Here is an 18,621-nt window from a genome sequence, read left to right on the forward strand (position 1 = left end):
ACTGAAAAGATTATATACAGGACAGGTCCCATGAAGAACAAAGAAGAGAAAAAATTCAATTAAGACACAAAGGGTCTAATTATTATTTCTTCATGCTTAGTGGGGCAGTTCACAGTTGTCTACATAATTCTGCAGCAAGATTACACAGAGATTTTAAGTCTTGCATAAATAACCATGATGAAACTGTGTGCTGGGTATCAACTGATGGCACTGTACAAGGCTCTTAAAAATACTGCTTATTTATTCAAGTTAATATTAATAAAAGACAGTATTTCTTGCCAATGACAAAGTAAGCACTAACAAACAATAACTTAAAGACTTCCTGGAAAAGGAGAAACAAAAAACAGATGACATTTATAAGAGCATAAACTGACACAGATTTTACATTTGTACAGCCATTATGCATCCAAAAGCACTGCTCGAACTGCTATACATACTAGTAGTTATTAGGGATGTTAACTGACAGTTAATTGAATAGCCTATTAATCTCATTAAATCTTATCAGTTATTCGACTATTCTACAGTCTCTGGGCAGCCCCTGTCCAGGGAAAAGGATCTGAGCTCCCAGACCCAGCCATGAGCCAGAACTGAGCCACCTGGCTCCTAATACACTTTAAATGCAGAACCGCAGCGGGGGTAGGTCCAGGACCCACTGAAAGTCAGAAATGAGCTGGGCTGCTGGCCAACCTGCTAAAAAATTTACTGGCAAGGGGGAGGGAAGGAAAATGCATGTAGTCTTATAGCATTAGCCTATAATCTTTTGCTTATTGGTTAATCTATTATACTATTACATCCCTAGTTGTTAGCACCATTCCTGTGTTCCGTTCCACTGGAGAGGACTGTTACATGAGTACCTTCCACCATATCCTGACAGACGCCAGTGTTGACTGTCTTTCCTCTATGGTAATGTTTTACCCACCTTTCCCAATATTTTTGATAACTTCCTTCCCACTTACCCTTCTATAGCAGGGTTGAGCCTGTAATACTAGGCAATCTACTAACTAATCTCTTTCATTCCCCCTCCCCCAAGTAATGCATTGTATTTCTAGAAATTCCCAATTTAAGCACTGGCTTTTTAAAACACAAGAGTAATCATGTGCCAGCCCACAGTTAACTTAAAGAGCAGTAACTGTTCTTTCATATGCTGACAAGGTAAGCATTTTGTTTATTCATGCTTTAGTCGCACACTCTGAAGTACAAAAACGTAACATGTATAAATCTAAGGGGTGCTCTATGCAGATACCTTTGCCCAACAGCTTTACAAACCACAGTCCACATGCTCAGTCCAAATGCACTCCTTTGCTGGATTTTGATTTGATGAAAGATTAGCTCAACTTATCTGCCGAGGAATGGCTAATCAGCTCTCCCTAAAGGGCTTCTCCCACTCCCCACACTGACCATGCAGAGTGTCACAACTATCCCCAATTCCCTTTATCCAGAAAGAGAAAAAAAGTCACTGGCCTTTAATGACTAGAACCCTACCAAATTCATGACCATCAAAAATAGGTCAAGGAGCATGAAATCTGGTCTTTAATGCATTTTTACCCTATAGCACATAGATTTCACAGGGAAGACTAGTGTTTCTTAAACTGGGGGTCCTGACCCAAAAGGGAGTAGTGGGGAGAGAGGAAAACAAGATAGACACAAGGTTATATTAGGAGGGTTGCAGTATTTCCACCTGCATTGTCTTCAGAGCTGGGCAATTGGAGAGCAGCAGCTGTTGGCCAGGTACACAGCTCTGAAGACAGCACCCTACTATCCTTACTTCTATGCTGCTTGTGATGATAGCTCTGCCTTAAGAGTTAGGATCCCAGCCAGCAGCCACCACTCCCCAGATGCCCACCTCTGAAGGCAGCACCATCACCAGGAGCAGCACAGAAGGAAGGACAGCAGTTCTGCAAACATACCCTTCTCCTACTCCTGTTTAGGTCAGGACTCTTACAGTTACAACACTATAGAATTTCAGATTGAAATAGGATTTAAAAAATAAATTTCATGATTTAAACTATGACCACAAAATTGACCAAACTGTACTGTGCATTTGGTAGGGCCCTACTAACAAGTACAGAAAACCAACAGAGCCCTTTCTTGGCAGTATCACTTTTTAACAGAGCAAGATTTTCAGGCAAACCTTCCACAAGCATAAGAGTAGGTGGCTAATTGAAGCATTTATGAGCCCACTGAAGGCCAGCTGTTTACCAGCTGGTATCCTAGTCAACAGTACTGCTGAGCAACTCCCATGTGTGCACTGTCCTTTTACATTATCATATTCTGTAACGGATGACAACCCACTCCTCACGGGGAATTCATTAAGAGGATTAACAGTAAAAGGAAACACATGAGCAGGATGTTGCTTACTTTTTTTCCCTTTGAATCTTGGTTTATTTGCCTGAACTGCAAATTACAGGGGGAAAAAAGAGATATGCAAACTGAGTTGCAAATCAAATAAAGGAATTCTATCTAACCTGCCATTATCCTATTTTAAAACAGACTATGGAAAGAGTATGAACAGAAAACGTATCAGTCTGGTGACACACAAGTTTCTCATTTAGACAGAAAACTATTTATAGTATAGTTTCCCATGTTACTTACTTATGGAAAATCTTGTTTAAATTGTATACCTGATGGATGCAACCATTGTAAAAAAAACCTGCAAAATTTACCCAGTAAAGATGCTGCTAGTTCCTGCTTGCAAGGTATTTATTCATTAAACAGGAAAGTAAATGTGAAAATTGTGAAGTTATTACAGTCAGGGGGCTTAATTGTGTAGGTTGTGCTTGTTTTTTCCTACTAGTTGGTTACAACAGCAACAATTATATCACATTTGGTATACCACTGTATCAAAGAATACATTATTAAAACAATACAGTGTTAATAAAAATACTGTTATCATTCCTTATGAGGTCCTAGAGGTGCCTCACAATTAAGCCTCAAAATGATTGTTAGGTTTACAGAGGGGTAATTTATAGACATTTACACTGTAAATAGTGAGTGGCACAGCTAGGAAAAAAAAACTTGGGAGTCCAGACTTCTTGCTCTGACAATTGAACAATACTCCCTTCTACTTTGTTTTTCCTGTACTTCTTAAAATAGAATTACGACAGTATCAAGTATATATATGCTCTGCAGTTTCCAGTGACAACTTTTATAGATGAAAATAATTAGCACACTATTTAATTGCTAAAAAAGAGTCGTCGTCCCCCCCCCGCTACTAATGTTCTTGGTCAAAATAAATTCTTGGTTAGTGGGGGGAAAATTAAGGCAATAAAAACTAAAATATGATGGTATTGTCTTCTGAATCATTTGGTTGCATGAGAGATAAAGTAGTGGCTGATTAAAAAGTCACAAATATTCTTTACAACTTCTAACTGGCATAACTAATTAGTGATCACCTTTATGTACTTTTTTTGGATTTCCACAGGGGAAAAAATGTTTTAACAAAAGTCCATTCACCACTATGCAAATGTATAAATATGAACGGAGTCCGAAAGCAACTGACTATATTTAAATTGCAATGTCTACTTTTGGCATGATTTCATCCTTAATATAACATGGTACGAGACTCCCAGTGTACTATCATTGCCATAATCAAGAGTTGTACATTTAAAAAAAAAAAACTCAGCTAGTTTTGAATCCACAGAAATAGTTATCTAAACCTAAATTCGCCATAAGCCACATTTTTCTATTGGGCAGATTCCAATTTATGTGCCCATACCTTCAGTAATCACATTGGCAAAAATCCACTCATTACTTTGCTGAAAATGTAAAATTAGTAAGTTTGCAAAAACTGTTACCTTTTCTTCCTTCAAAACTAGGTACGAGATTTTTTGGAAGGTTCAGTGCATGGAAAGTTTGGACTCAAAAAAAGCCTGAACAAAATAGCCCATTTTATATTAGATACAAAAATTGTCATCTTACAAAGGATTAAATGTATCTATTTTAAACATTGAACATAAAATCACGTAATTTCTGGATGTTTCATCAACCCACCTATTCAACAACATATTTTAAGTGTATTCATGTATTGTACTTGTTGAGGGTTTGCTTTGACTTGCAGGTTCTTATACACTGTGTCAAACAGAATACACAAATAGCCTGGATTCTGTCCTCTGGTAAGATATCTGCAGCTCCCACTGAGATGAAAAGAGATTTATTTTGGTGATGTGTTACTTTAAAATAAATCTTAGTGATGTTTAAGTAAAACATCTCAAGTTTTCAGACTATTCTGCTATTGATATTCATGATTAGTAACCAACTCCATGATGGACAAATTGAATTTTTTGTTGAATAACCTATTCCATTACAAAGTAGTCCAGAAATAACAGAAATGAATACAAGCATGAGTTGCATTCATTCTCCTTAATTGGTAATAACTACACAGATTTTTCTAGTTTAATAATTTTGGAAATAATTCAATATAGATAAGAAATGTCCTGTTCTAAGTAAGATCATTTCTAGAGCTTGAAATCAAGTTGCTAACAATGTAATAAGTAAACCTCCTTACACATGTTGAACATTTTAGATGTGGAGACTGCAAGAATTTTTTTTTTTAATTGGGCACAGAGGTTGGTAGAAACTGGGAAAATGTGGTACCAAAAGAACAGGAATATAGTAGGTTTCAGAGAGGTAGCCACATACTAGTCTGTTTCAGCAAAACAACAAGGAGTCCGGTGGCACTTTAAAGACTAACGAATTTATTAGGGTATTAGGGCATAAACTTTATTCAAAAGGATTTTCAATTTCTATTTCAGGTGAGTCAAACTTTCAACAGTAGAATTTTCTACCCAGATACAGAAATCATTAGGAGGTCATCTGTCAGATACACAAATTATTCATTTTCACATAAAATTATAATTTTAGCACTAGTCTGTGGATATTTAGAAACAGATGAAAACCAGATCCTAGATAGAATTAGCAAGGCTTGTAGAGACCTCAGATATTCCCATGATCTTACTTCACACCCCCTTTATAATCTGTTGTCTCTTTCCTTCATCAGGCAGCAACTCAAAGCTCATTCCTGCAAACTTCAGAGAATTTCCCAGATGCTGGGCATTCTTAACTCCCATTGAAGTTCATGAAAAGGGATGATGCTCAGCGACTTGTAGGATAGGAACCAAGCAAAGGATCAATATTAGTTCATTAGGGGACTTCCATGAACTACTGTTCTTGCTGCTATTTCCTCTCCCTTGCCACCCATATTTTATAATATTGTATTTTGATGCAAATCTAAGGCCTGCATGATAAACAAGATAAGGTTGTGGGTTTGGTTTTGCATATAACCTATTTAGCAGCAAAGGTCCAGAAGAAAGTATCTGACCTCTGGTTTTGTCTGTTTAGCAGAGGCATACTGAGAATACAGAATGAGGGTGGGGGAGGCAATGTTTTTGCTAACTGAAGACAGAATTATCTTGCTAATTATTAATTTTTACCAAAAAAAAACCTTAAAACTATATAGTTCCACTATTTTATCCTAGAAGGGAGAGAAGTGTCGTGAATTATTTACCAATTCTAATCAACTGTGTAACAGTCCTGATTGCTTGTTGTGTAGAGAGATTTTTCTGTGATAGGACAGTCACAAAGCTCTTCTAGGATTACTCAGATGGCTAGGTCAGAGTCCATCCCTCAGAAGTTACATAATGTAGTAAGATATGCCAGAAAATTGATAAAAATTGGTTATTTTTATTATGACCAACTATTGTTTTAAAAAAATTGTGTAAATTGAATTCTGGTATACCAAAATATTACTCAGTTCACAAAGTCAGTACACTTTCATGTCATATGGAAGTACAGGTTGAATCTCTCTAGTCTGACAATCTCTGACCTTTCTAATCTGCTAACATCCGTGGTCTGGCATGATTTTAGGTAGCCGGATGTCCACTTATCATGGCTGTGAACAAGTTTTCCATGGTCCCATGAAGTTTGTTTACAGCCACCAGTCCTCTGTGTTCTGTGGTGGTATGTAGCTCTAATTTACTTTTAAAAGTCTTCTAAGAGCCAAGTAAGCAGTAGAAGTGTTGGTAATGCTGTTAGACAATATCGATCTCCACTGGTTCAGCAAATTCTCTGGTTCAGTACTGGTCAAGTCCTGAGGGTGCTACACTAGAGAGTTTCAACCTGGGCACACAGAAAAACACTTAGGTAGTGAACAGAGATCATGGTTAAGAGTCTTTTAATACAATACAAGGCAATTTAAAAATTTCCTCACAAGTAATTGATCAAATTATGGGTGAAATACAGTTTTTTGATCAAATGCCAGAGACAAACCTAAGTATACCTAAACAATAAAAATCCTTTAGCGCCATATTGGCTGCAAAACAAATACCCTGCAATGTATTATTCATGTACATTACAAAATGAAATACCGATGACAGTAAATCAGCTCACTCCTTGCTATATAACCTGTTCCATAAATAAACTTATCAATGTTTTTCAATTTTTAGATGGTTAAGAATTTTCTCTATTTTATTTAAGTCAGAGCTGTTTTCCTTACTCTTTTCATTTGCTTATTTTCTGCAAATAGCACTTTTCCCTTTCACTCTAATCCAATAATCAAAATGATGTTCTTAGACAAAAGAACAATTCCAAACATTTTATATTTTAAAAAGTAAATAAAGGGTGACTGAGAGATTAAAAATGCCAACATGTGAATCTCACTCACTGCCTGTGTAAAATCTGAGCTGTTAAAAAAAAAAAAGTGTCTTATTTTGATATTCTGATTTTTAAACACAAGAAAATCTCATTATTAGATAAATATTTAAATAAGATGAGATGGTAAGACCTACATAAACAAGATGACCCTGAGAATGTGTGGACCTCATCAGTAATGCAGGTGCACAAAACAAAGTTGCTCTGCCATAAAAGTATGCTTTGAATTTGACTTGCTGGACAGTAACATCTATGATGACCCAAGCACAATTTAAAAAGTAGTAAAACAAAAGTACACTTAGTGTTAAATGATATAATGGGGGGGGGGGGAGATTTTTTTTTTTTTTACGGTATTATAGGTAGGGCCCTACCAAATTCACAGCCATGAAAAATGTGTCAAGGGCCATGAAATCTGGTCTTTTCTGTGCTTTTATCCTATTTCTTGGGAGAGACCAGCATTTCTCAAATTAGGGGGAACTAATCCAAAAAGGAATTCTGGGGAGGGGAGGGCAGTTATTTTGGGAGGAAATGGTGAGTGCAGAAATAAGGGCGGCGATACTGACTTCACAGCTGGGCAGCTAGCCAGACAACTGTTGACCAGATGCCCATTTCTGACAGCAGCACCCCTCCAACACAGCACAGAAGGGTGGCAATACCATATATACCACCCTTACTTCTGTGACACTGCCATAGAGCTGCGGAGCCAGAGAGCAACGGCTGCTGACTGAGGGCCTAGCTCTGCAGACAGCAGCATAGAAGTAAAGGTAAATCAGGGCCATTCTTACAAATTTATAGGGTCCTACACAAATTACCTGAAGCTGCCTGCCTCCCCGCCCCCCCACACACGGCTCCTGTCAGGGCTCAGCACTTCCCTTGCACACCCATGTGGCTCCTGCCAGGGAACAGGGCTTCCTTTGTGCACCCATTCCCTTCTGGTGCCTCTGCTGCTGGTATTCAGTGATTCTTGGGGGCCTCAACAGAGGCTGAGACATTCTCTCCACTCCCATTGTGGCAAGAAGAAGATACCAGCTCGGCCACTGGCTGACCAGTAGGAGCACGTGGTCAGGAGGAAGAGAGAAGGCAGCCTTGCTGCCAGCAGCCAAGAGAGCAGTCAAAGGAGGGAGGGGCTTGGCCAGAGAGAGAGAAGAGCAGATGGCAGTCAGGGCCATTCGTAGGCACACCTGCATATGTGGTGCCCCAAATTTCCTGTTGTCCTATGCAGCCATGTATGCTGTGTATGCCTAAGGACAGCCCTAGTGGCAACATCATCCTATGCTATGCCATCCTTACTTCTGTGCTACTGCTGGTGGTAGCTCTGTCTTCAGAGCTGGGCTCCCATCCAGCAGCTGCCACTATCCAGATGTTCACTGCAACAGCGCAAAAATAAGGGTAGCCATACTGAAACTCCCTCTACAATAACCTGGTGATCACCCCACAATTCCTTTTTGGATCAGGACCCCTATAATTAGAACACCATGAAATTTCATATTAAATAGCTGAAATCATGAAATTTACAATTTTTAAAATCTTATAACTATGAAATTGACAAAAATTGATGAATTTGGTAGGGGCCCAATAAGAAGATTTTTTAAGAATTTACAGAAATAATACTTACTGGTATCTTTAAACTTTCTTGTATATTATATTTCAGTAAAAACCTTTCTTCTTCTATTTGTATGATCATTTTGACAGGTAATATATAATCCCATTCCTTTCCACATATGGATTATTTTTTACATTGTATGGAGTCCTAGAATCTGTTCTTATTAAAGTTCTAACAAGAAAAGTATATTTTTAGCTTAGCATCTGATCAAGAATTCTTTGGCAACAAAATAATCATCATTGTGTTTATTTTATAATTAATCTGTGTTCTGTTTTGTTTCAGACTGCCAAAACAGTTTTTATGAACTATACAGTAAATGGGCCACTGGAAAGTGATTATGCGCCATTTGTTTTTATGTTTTAAAAAATACAAAGGAGACCTCATTCTTTCATGTTTCTAGATTTTAATTAACAATATCATAAAATGCCGAGGGTGGGGGAGGGAGGATTTGTGAAGGAAAACATTTTAAACAAGTGAAAAGATAAAAATTAGATAATGCTAAAATATTTCAAAACAATTTTGATAAATCTTTTCTTATGGGTTTTCTCAGTGTGCCATGATACGTGGCAAGACTAGCCGCTTTCACTAAGACGACAACCATCACTAAAGATATCACAGGCGTATCCAAGAAGTCCCCAAATTACAAATGGGTTGTGTTCCAAAAGTTCATTTTTAAGTTGATTGTTTGGAACTCTAAGAAGATTGTTTCTATGGGAAAATGCATTCAATGGTGGTTAGGTTCCCAGGCTAGCCCACAAAAACCTATTTAACCCATAACGTAATTGAAATACTGCATATATGCAATGAAATACAGAAGAAAATAATACTGTTGCAATACAAGTTATTAAACAAAACAGAAAAACAATAAAATTGATTAAGAAACCGGTTGTTTTTTTACACTTAGGAAAGGCAGATTTAATTAGAGGAAACTGAGGAGATAGGGACCTCTGATCATCTCCTGGCCACAGGGCACTTCCAGATACCCAGACCTATTAGATTTTTGGGGAGGGGCCCTTAGGGTCTAGGGTAGGGCCAACAGTGAGGGGTTCACAATGCAGGAGAGGGCTGTGAGTTGGGCAGGGGTATATGTGTGGGAGGCAATAAGGGGCTCTGATTGGGGGTGTGAACTCCAGGATGCGGCCCAGGGATTTGGGGTGTGAGGAGGCGACTCTGGGCAGGAGGGGTCTCAGGGCAGAGGCAGAGGGTTGGGAGGCAGGGCACTTATCTGGAGCAGCTTCCCTTTAATGGAATGGGGAGGGGGGAAAAGGGCGGAGGGCTGGTGGCTCTGCATGCTGCTTAGAACTCACCCACAGGCACCACCCTCTGCAGCTCCCATTGTCCCCAATTACCAGAGAATGGGAGCTGTGGAGGCTGAGCCTGCAGGTGAAGGAAGCTTCCCAGTGCTTGTAACTCTAGGCCTGGAGGGAAGGGGTATGGTGGAGCATAGAGTCATGTCCCTTCTCCACACCAAGCAGGTGGATCAGAGATCTCTTTGCAGGGCTCCCCTTAGCCCAGGACCATAGGCTGAAGTACCTAGCTCCAAACCGCCCCGTACCGACCCCCCCCCCGCCCCAACTCCACCACCACCACCACCACCACCACCACCACCACCACCACTTCTCTGGAGTCCTCTATCCTGTGCTTGCACCATTTGCTGCCTCCTGGTGAATAGGGGTGCACAGACTGCTGGCGCAAAAGAGGGGGGCTGAGGGATGGGGCTGGGGGCTGCCCAAAGCAATGCTGAACCCATGGAGAGGAAAGCCAGCAAGGGGAAGGGTGATAATGGATCTGGCTGCAGTCTTCCAGCCTGTGCTCATGCCACTCACTAACTCCTGCATCTCTTGCCTGCTCTCCTAAGGCTGTAGGTGAGCATTCTTATGTGCGGACATTCATGACTTGGGGAGTGCCTGTGCGTAGGACACTGATTAAGGCAGAAATCTTCTGAGGTGGAAAAACAAGCACTTGTTCCACAAAATCCATCCATATATTGGCAGTGGGTGAAGGGAGCATCTTCATGAGAGAGGTAGAAGAGCCAAGGGGCTGTCTCAGTTTGTGATAAGTTTAGGAATCAGTTGTATCTACACAACTAGGCTACAGCATGTTGCCACCACTGCTCTGACTCAAATCCCAGAGCACAACAGTATCTGCAGTGAGTATGTGGCCATATTTGGCCACTTTTAGAAGACAGGCTAGCGAGCTAGATGGACCACTGTGGTCATTCTAATGTTCATCTGTGGCTGTAGGTAGGGGTCTATTTGCACAAGCACGCGTTAGTCTTGAATGGCTTTATTCTGGTGTAAGTCATGGGAAGACACAGAAAGGGTTGCCACAGATCAAGAACAGGCACTTCAGGCACCAAACCAAATTTAAAATTACTCAACTACTGTAGCCAAGAATGTCACTGTGATACTGGTAAGCCAAGTACCATCTCTTGGCCAAAGCCATAGGCTTTGGTTGAGAACTGACACACCCAGAGCTGGTAATTAACATACATGTAACTACATATGATTATATTCAAAATAGCCATTCTTCTAAGAATGTTTTCATATCTAGAGTTGCAGAGGGATACTGTATTATTTAATTTTTTTCAGTTACAGACTAACGAATAGTCTTGCAGCACCTTAGAGACAAAATGTGTAGATAATATCATGAGCTTTCATGGGCACCACCCACTTCTTCAGAGGAATGGAGTTAAGGAGTCAGTTTCCAAATAAATGTCTCTTTCTGTGCTATTTATTTTGAAACTGGACGCCTTAATTCCATTCATTTGAAGAAGAGAGCTGTGCCCCCAAAAGCTCGTGATACCATCTACATTTTTTGTTAGTCCCTAAGGTGCTGCAAGACTATTCAGTATTTTGTAAGTTTGTTCTAGTATTTAGACCATGTATGGCTTATGAATTGCTGCATGCAATCTCACTGGTAATGGCCGTATTCCGTATAAGGTAAAATACAAGCTTACTTTAGAATTGTAAAAGTACCTGCTCTGAACTTGTGAACTTGGATGGAAAGAATCACTCCCTCTACACATCCAAGTGAACTATCAAAAATTAAGAGGGCCATTATATGGAGCAGTCAAAGCTTTTATCCTATACCCGAGGGTAAATTCATGCGGAAAATCTTATCCCAACAGGTTGAATGCTGGAACAGAGAAATAAAATAGAACTAACATGAAGGATTTTACATCTCTCTGTCAGGATGGTAGATATAAGAAACATTCAATACTGAATAATTGAAGAGACATTCAATACTGACAGCTCACTACATCTCTGTAACCTTTTAGAGCCGCAGTCTGAACTCATTTGTGTATATATGCTGCTTGCTTTAGTCTGTAAATAACTTTTCTTTCCTCGTTAAACCTATAAGTTTAGTACTGGACTGCCTAAATTCACTGTCTTTGACGTGAGATCTAAGGTACAAATTGAGCTTGGATAAGTGACTGGTCTCTTTGGATTGGAAGCACCTGAATAGTTTGTGATTGCTGGTGCAAGTGACCATTTATCACTAAGCCCATTTTGACTAGGTGGCAAGATGGACTGGCGATCCCAAGGACCCACAGACTTACTCTATGGAAAGACTGTTAACAGTGGTCTAGGAGTTGACGTTCATTACTGGGTTGGTGAATTCAAATTATAGAACATATCGCCAGTTATAGAACATACTGCCTGCTTTGGACAAGAATACTTAGAAGTTGGCATGCTCAGTCATAGAATCAAGATCCTCTAGTCCAGCCCCTGCACTCATGGAAGGACTAAATAGTACCTGGATCATTCCTGACAGGTGTTTATCTAACCTGCAATTGAAAACCTCCAATGACCGCAATTCCACAACCTCCCTAGGTAATCTATTCCAGTGCTTAACCACCCTGACAGTTAGGAAGCTTTTCCTAATGTACAATCTAAACAGCCCTTGCTGCAATTTTTGCCCACTGCTTCTCGAGAGCGCTTAACTAGACCAATGTTTCTTCCTCCTCCTTGTAACAGCATTTTATTTATTTGAAAACTTAAGTCCCCTCCCCCACTCTTCTCTTCTCTAGCCTATGCAAAAGATTGGATTTGTAATCTTCTTTCATAGGTTACGTTTTCTATACCTTGAATAATTTTTGTTGCTCCTCTCTGGACTTTCTCCATTTATCTACCTCTTTCCTATAATATGACACCCAGAACTGGACACAATACTCCAACTGAGGCCTTACCATGGAGCAGAGTGAAGGAATTACTTCTTGTGGCTTCCTTACCACACTCATGCAAATACATCTCAGAATGATGTTTGGTTTTTTAGCAACAGTGTCACACTGTTCACTCACATTTAGTTTGTGATGCACCATGACCCCCAGGATCCCTTTCTTAAGTGCTCTTTCCTATGCAGTCATTTCCCATTTTGTATGTGTGCAATTGATTACTCCACTTAGAAAAGAACACTTTGCATAGGTTCTTACCAAATTTCATCCTGCTGACTTGAGACCATTTCTCCATTTTGTCTAGAACATTTTGAATTTTAATCCAGTCCTCCAAAGCACATACAATTCCTCCGAACTTGGTATATTTTGCCAACTTTACAAATGTACTCTCCATGCCATTCTCTACATCATTGATAGAGACAATGGACAGAACCAGACCATGGAATGCTTAATCCCTGTGGGGGCCCCCACTCATAATGCCCTTCCAGCCTGACAGTGAACCCATGGAAAACAACTCTCTGGGAATGGTTTGCCATCGGACATGAGCCACTCCAAACAGCATGATCATCATACTCCAGAAAACCACCCATTTTTATCCAGCTGAGACCCCCCTCAAATACCTCCTTTTCCTCTGCTGAAACTATCCAACTAAGATGGACACCAAACAAGTTCCTTTTTAGTCCAAAAAGCAAGCAACAATTATGTGTCCATCATTACAGGAGACTAGCAAACAGCAAATGGACAGTCTAGAGGGCCTGATTATTCACTGCTTTGTGAGAACATTTATTTATACTTGTGCAGAGTAGCTGTATAATGCTACCAACCATTCTGATTTAACAGCATTTATACCCATTTAGCATAGTGTAAATGACTGTGAAAGGTGCAACCAGAGAAGAATTAGGCCCTGGATTTCCCACTACAGATCACTGAGCTGTGCTCAGATTTTTGATAATCAAAAACATTCCAGAAAACTCTTAAATTAGAGCTTATATTAAAGCTGAAAATACTGCCGCATGTTTGTAATAAAGTTCAGTATAAAAACAGCAATTAGGCAAATGTACCATCTGTCCTACTTGATCTGGAGTTAAGGCAATAAAAACAATTTTCAAATCAAAAACATCTGAGTTTAAATCTTGTTCTTCCTTCTCTCCGATTTGAATTATTAACTACCATTTGGTTATCTTTGCTAGTAATACATTGTTCTGATTGTGTAACATACTCCAAGTTGTGAAAGGGATCAAAAACCCTTCCTTGAGACACTGAAAAATTGCTTTATAACTGGGGCAATGCAGGCTACTTATCTGTATGTAGGCTGGAAACAGCCATAAAACTAACTTCACTATTGGTGACCACCACATGCTCTCACCTGCCCCCTGCAATAAAATTCTCTTTTTCAGGCTTCCTGAAAAGTGAGTTTGTATAAATAACTTATCTTGTTTAATGTAGATTAGTGCTATAGAAAATAGCACAGTTTTTACTTCCGCAAAACTCCAAGTTCAATTATTCACATGCTTAAGGTACGCAAAAAAATGCTCTCAGACTACTTTGTTTCAAGTCAGTTTGGAGGGAAGGGAAATCTCACTGCAACCTAAAAACTTTCAGGAGAATCTAATTTTCATTTTCACGTCCTGCATACCTACTTGCCTGCCTGCCTGCCTACCTTAGAAGGCAGGTTCTCTTCACAGTGGTGACGGGCTTTTATTCTGAGGGGAAAAAAATTGTTAAATACTTCCCAGATACGAATCCATTTAAAAATTGATACAGAAAAATCTTGCCTTTGTGGTACTACTAAAAAGAAATTCAAAATGTTAATAAATATCCAGAATGAAGAAGAGGGAAAATGGAACTGGTGGCCAACATCTATTTCTCTAAGGAAAGTTTGTGAACACTCCAATTATTGTCTTTACTGAACGTATGTATTCCATCTATATACTTAATCTGTATAATGAGTTTAAGTACCTTTACTAAAACAAACACCATCAGTTCGAAAACAATCTGAACTTGTATTTTTAATTCCCCTAAAGCCTGAGATACTCAGACATTTCAACAACAAACTCTGTCTCATGGGGGGGGGGGGGGGAGAAAAAGGAGAGGAGGACAGTAGTATCCAATACTTGGATATTCCAATGCAAAGTTTGTTAATTCAATGTGGGTTCCAGACTACAAAAGCCTATGCCCAAATACATTTGTTAATCTTTAAGGTGCCACGAACTCCTTGTTTTTGCTGAAATAGATTAAGCCTACACCTCTGAAACTTGTCAACCAGACCATCTGATCTCAACTGTTAATAGAAAAATGCATGGAGAGAAGAGGAACTCACTACAAAGACCCTAAACCACCAACAGCTTTATAGGGCATAACATCGTAAAATGAAACTTTTCTAGTGTGAAGTGCAGGCATAGTGAAAAAGGCACCAGCAAATAAGCAGCTGATTTCTGCACTAACCGAAGGGTCCAAGTGGGTTGCCTCCTCTCTGAAAGTGGCAAGCCTCAGCAAAGAAGCCAAAAGACTAAGACTATGTCTACTATGCAATTTTTAACATTAAGGCTTTGTCGAGATAACCTGGTAGCTTAAAGGTGTCATGTATGAATGCTGTTTGTCGGGACTTTTGCTGTCAAAATACTTTCACTTGTCGGCAAGAAAGCGCTCCTGCTGACAAAGTGGTGCTTACACTTGTGTTGACAAAGCTTTTTTGTTAATAAAACAAGACAACAAAACCATGAACAAAAGTTTTGTTGATCGATCGCAAGTGTAGACAAATCCCTAAGTGGCCAAGGGAAATGAGAAGGATTTTTTCCTCAGTCAATGTCCTACACGATTCTCTCTCTTTCTAGTTACTAACTTGTCTCTTTTCCCCTCATTCCAGCCTTCCCTTCCAATACCAGCCACAACCCTCTCACCCCATTTCCCTCAACCATTTTCACACTTTTCCAACATACAATTACACACAAAAAATACTTGCTTAATACAGAAGGAAAAAAGAAAAAGATTGGGATCATTATACACCAAATTATAAATCAGTTATTTGTAAACATAAGCCATTTATTCTTTTACCATCAATGTTTGCTAGGATATTTATAATATACCTAGGGCCCAGAGAAGTTCTGGCGCCAGCCCCGTATGCGTGTTATCTTAAGACTTGTCTGCAAAGAAAAATTAGACTCCTTTAAGTATTCTAGCGCACACAGGCACAACTGCCTATCAAGGATGCAGTTGTATCCGTATGAAGTTGCTTTCAGTAATTTGCTTATTCCAGTCACAGAAGGGAAATAGGTAAAGGTGTATTGTAATAGTATCACCTCAATATAATTAAATCCATATTAGTTGGGGGGGGGGGGGGGGTTCCAATTTAATTACACATTGAACCTTCCAAATCTAGGACTCTCTGTTTTGTCAACATCCGTGTTGCAGAAGGACCATGGATGTTGCTGGACCAGAGAGCCCCAGAGGTGATGTGCACAAGATAGCGGAGAGTCCCACAGGTACAGAGGAGACCCAGATGGACCAGCAGGGGCTGGCCCTCCAGTAGGTGGGGAGTCTAGCCCTGGGGAGCCCCAGTGGCAGCCAGGAAGAATTCCCAGCTCTGGCCGGGAACCCTGGCAGCAGCCGAACCCCCCAGTCCCCTGACAGGAAGCCTGGTGGGAGTGGGACCAGCAGCAGCTGCAAGATATCCCCAGCCCTGGAGAGGAACCCAGCAACAGCGAGGCTGGTGGTGGCTAAAGAGTCCAAGCTTCAGGAGAATGGCCCCAGGAGCCCCAGCAGTGGGGAGGGCAGCCCACACTCTTGAGATCCCCCACAGCCCAGAGAAGAGCCTTGACCTCCCTTGGTCCGGCAAGATTCCTGGTTCAGGACTGCTCAGGTACCGGGATGTTGGACCAGGATGGCCCAACCTGTATTTAGGTATTTAAAAAAAATTCATATCCCTAACTGAAATAGTTAAAAATCAGTATAAAAATTGCATGAAGACTACAATTCCCTTTGTGTCTAATGTACACACACTAGTACTGCCTATTTAAAACAGAAGTAACAAGTATATCACTGAAGATTCGAATTTATTTATTTTTTTTGCTCTTCTATACTGTAGTCGTCATATTTCCCACCATCAATCCCTATTAGAAAAGCAGAAGAAGAAAATCATTGCTTCCAAAGGTACTCAACAAAATCTAGTATAACTACTAGTGGCCAATACACTGAATTGATATGGCTTGATTTAAAATACTTTTTCTTAGATCATCTTTTGATAATGACCAAAAAACTGGATATTTAGTAAAGGTAGAAGTATACAATATTAAGTTTGATATAACACCTGCTTTACACAACACATTTCTGTGTCACCCTCATTAGTATTATTTAGGGTTTGAAGTAGAAAACTGAAAGGAAGCCCCTCTAACCTTTCTTCTAACCTAGTCAGTCAGTGGGGCCACACCTTCCCACAAGTCTGGATTGATGCTGCGAGAGTTGATCTTCTGGCATTCGATTTAGCAGGTCTAGTAAAGATCTGCTAAATTGTAAACTGAGGGTATCCCTGTCGGCACCTGAGTGAAATGGACAGGAGAAATGCTCCCGCTACAGGAATGGTGCCAAAGTTCAGCTTAAGGTACATTAACTCCAGCTATGTTATCTACATAGTTGGAATTGCGTATGTTAGTATAGATCTGGCCTAAGGGAAAGTTTGAGTGCCAGTCCAAAACCATATTACGTTTTGTTTTTAAAGAAGTGACATTGAAAATTGCTGTTACTTATTACAAGTATTGTAGCAAACCAACAGTGCTATGGAGATAGCTAAATAAGATCTGTTTACATACTGTGGTCTTAAGTCCAATCTCCCTTACCATAAAAGTTTTCATTTCCTTTGTAGCACAGTGACTTCTGCATATGCTATCAACAGATTGCTAAAGAAACCACTGTTGTAATTGACTCCAACAAAATCTCCAGTGAAAACATCCCTTCAGATGCTTATGAATCCATACTAAAAATAGCTAAGACAGAGCTTCTTAACACTAAAATAAGTTTATCACATTTTCTTTCTGTAAATTAATCTACAAGTCTTCATAGACATGCAGTCTCTGTCATGCAATCAACAGTAGGTGTGGAAGTGGTTTTTTTTTATTCTTTAAAATTTTGAACTAATGTGAGAGAGACTGCAGTTCATCATGAAGCGGTTGTCTTTTGACACTAGCAAGTTGGCCAGGAAAATATATTTTAACTAGTGTTAGCAACAGCAGAGTGATGTGCTACAAGAACTTGCTCACTATCACTGCCTCTGTCCAAGAAGTCTCCATCAGCAGTGAAACTGCTACACTGTAGCACTGGTCCTGAATTCAGGTGCAAGGGGTTTGGCAGGAATGCAATCCTCAGCTTAGCTCCTCCCCAGTAGGTTACAACTCTAAAAATACATCTTGTGTTTGTTCGAACAAATCTAAATGCTATTTCAGTGAAGATTCTTGCATAATAGAAGCACAGCCCCCCCCCCATACGGCAAGTGCACCCCCATTTTTCTAAGCCAGAAGTGAGCACCAAATAAAACTGAAGAAACAAGTTAAACTAAAAGCTACTGATAGCAATACACATAAATAGAACAAGAGTGTTCGGTTAACGGCACCAACTCTCAGCAAAGCAGAAATCAGATTGGTGCCGTTAACCGAACACGCTTGTTCTATTTATGTGTATTGCTATCAGTAGCTTTTAGTTTAACTTGTTTCTTCAGTTTTATTTGGTGCTCACTTCTGGCTTAGAAAAATGGGGGTGCACTTGCTGTATGGGGGGGGGGGGTCTGCAAGAATCTTCACTGAAATAGCATTATTACATCATTCTGAAGGATCAGATGCACGGTATACAATCTTGCATCTCTCCAAAAGTTCTAAGCACCATACAATTTTGTTCCACTTTATTGCTGGGGAAAATATCAGTCAATATAGCGGATCTCTCAATTTCTCCTTGTAATTAGTAGATTATATTAGCAATGCTTTAGCTAGAGGGCCTCTCTCTCCTATATACTCCAAGTTGGCTGAAGAAGCAATTCTAAAGAAATAAATGTTTCATAAGGAAATGCACTTAGGAGTTAAATTCATGTACAGTGACACAAACAGTACCTAGTGGAATAAAACCAGTAAGTTACTGATGGCCCAGAAGAGTCACTGCAGCCAAACAGTACTTTGCTCTTTAAATAATTAAAGCATCAAAACATTGCGGATAC

General features: G+C 39.8%; 1 protein-coding gene across 6 annotated transcripts in view; it reads right to left on the reverse strand.

Moving 5' to 3' along the window:
- Positions 1-18,621, reverse strand: part of CBLB (Cbl proto-oncogene B) — a 200,544-nt gene that overhangs the window by 168,551 nt on the left and 13,372 nt on the right. The gene's annotated exons all lie outside the window — the stretch shown is intronic.

The sequence above is a fragment of the Pelodiscus sinensis genome, chromosome 1 (assembly GCF_049634645.1).
Source record: "Pelodiscus sinensis isolate JC-2024 chromosome 1, ASM4963464v1, whole genome shotgun sequence".
In the NCBI taxonomy this organism is placed as follows: Eukaryota; Metazoa; Chordata; order Testudines; family Trionychidae; genus Pelodiscus; species Pelodiscus sinensis.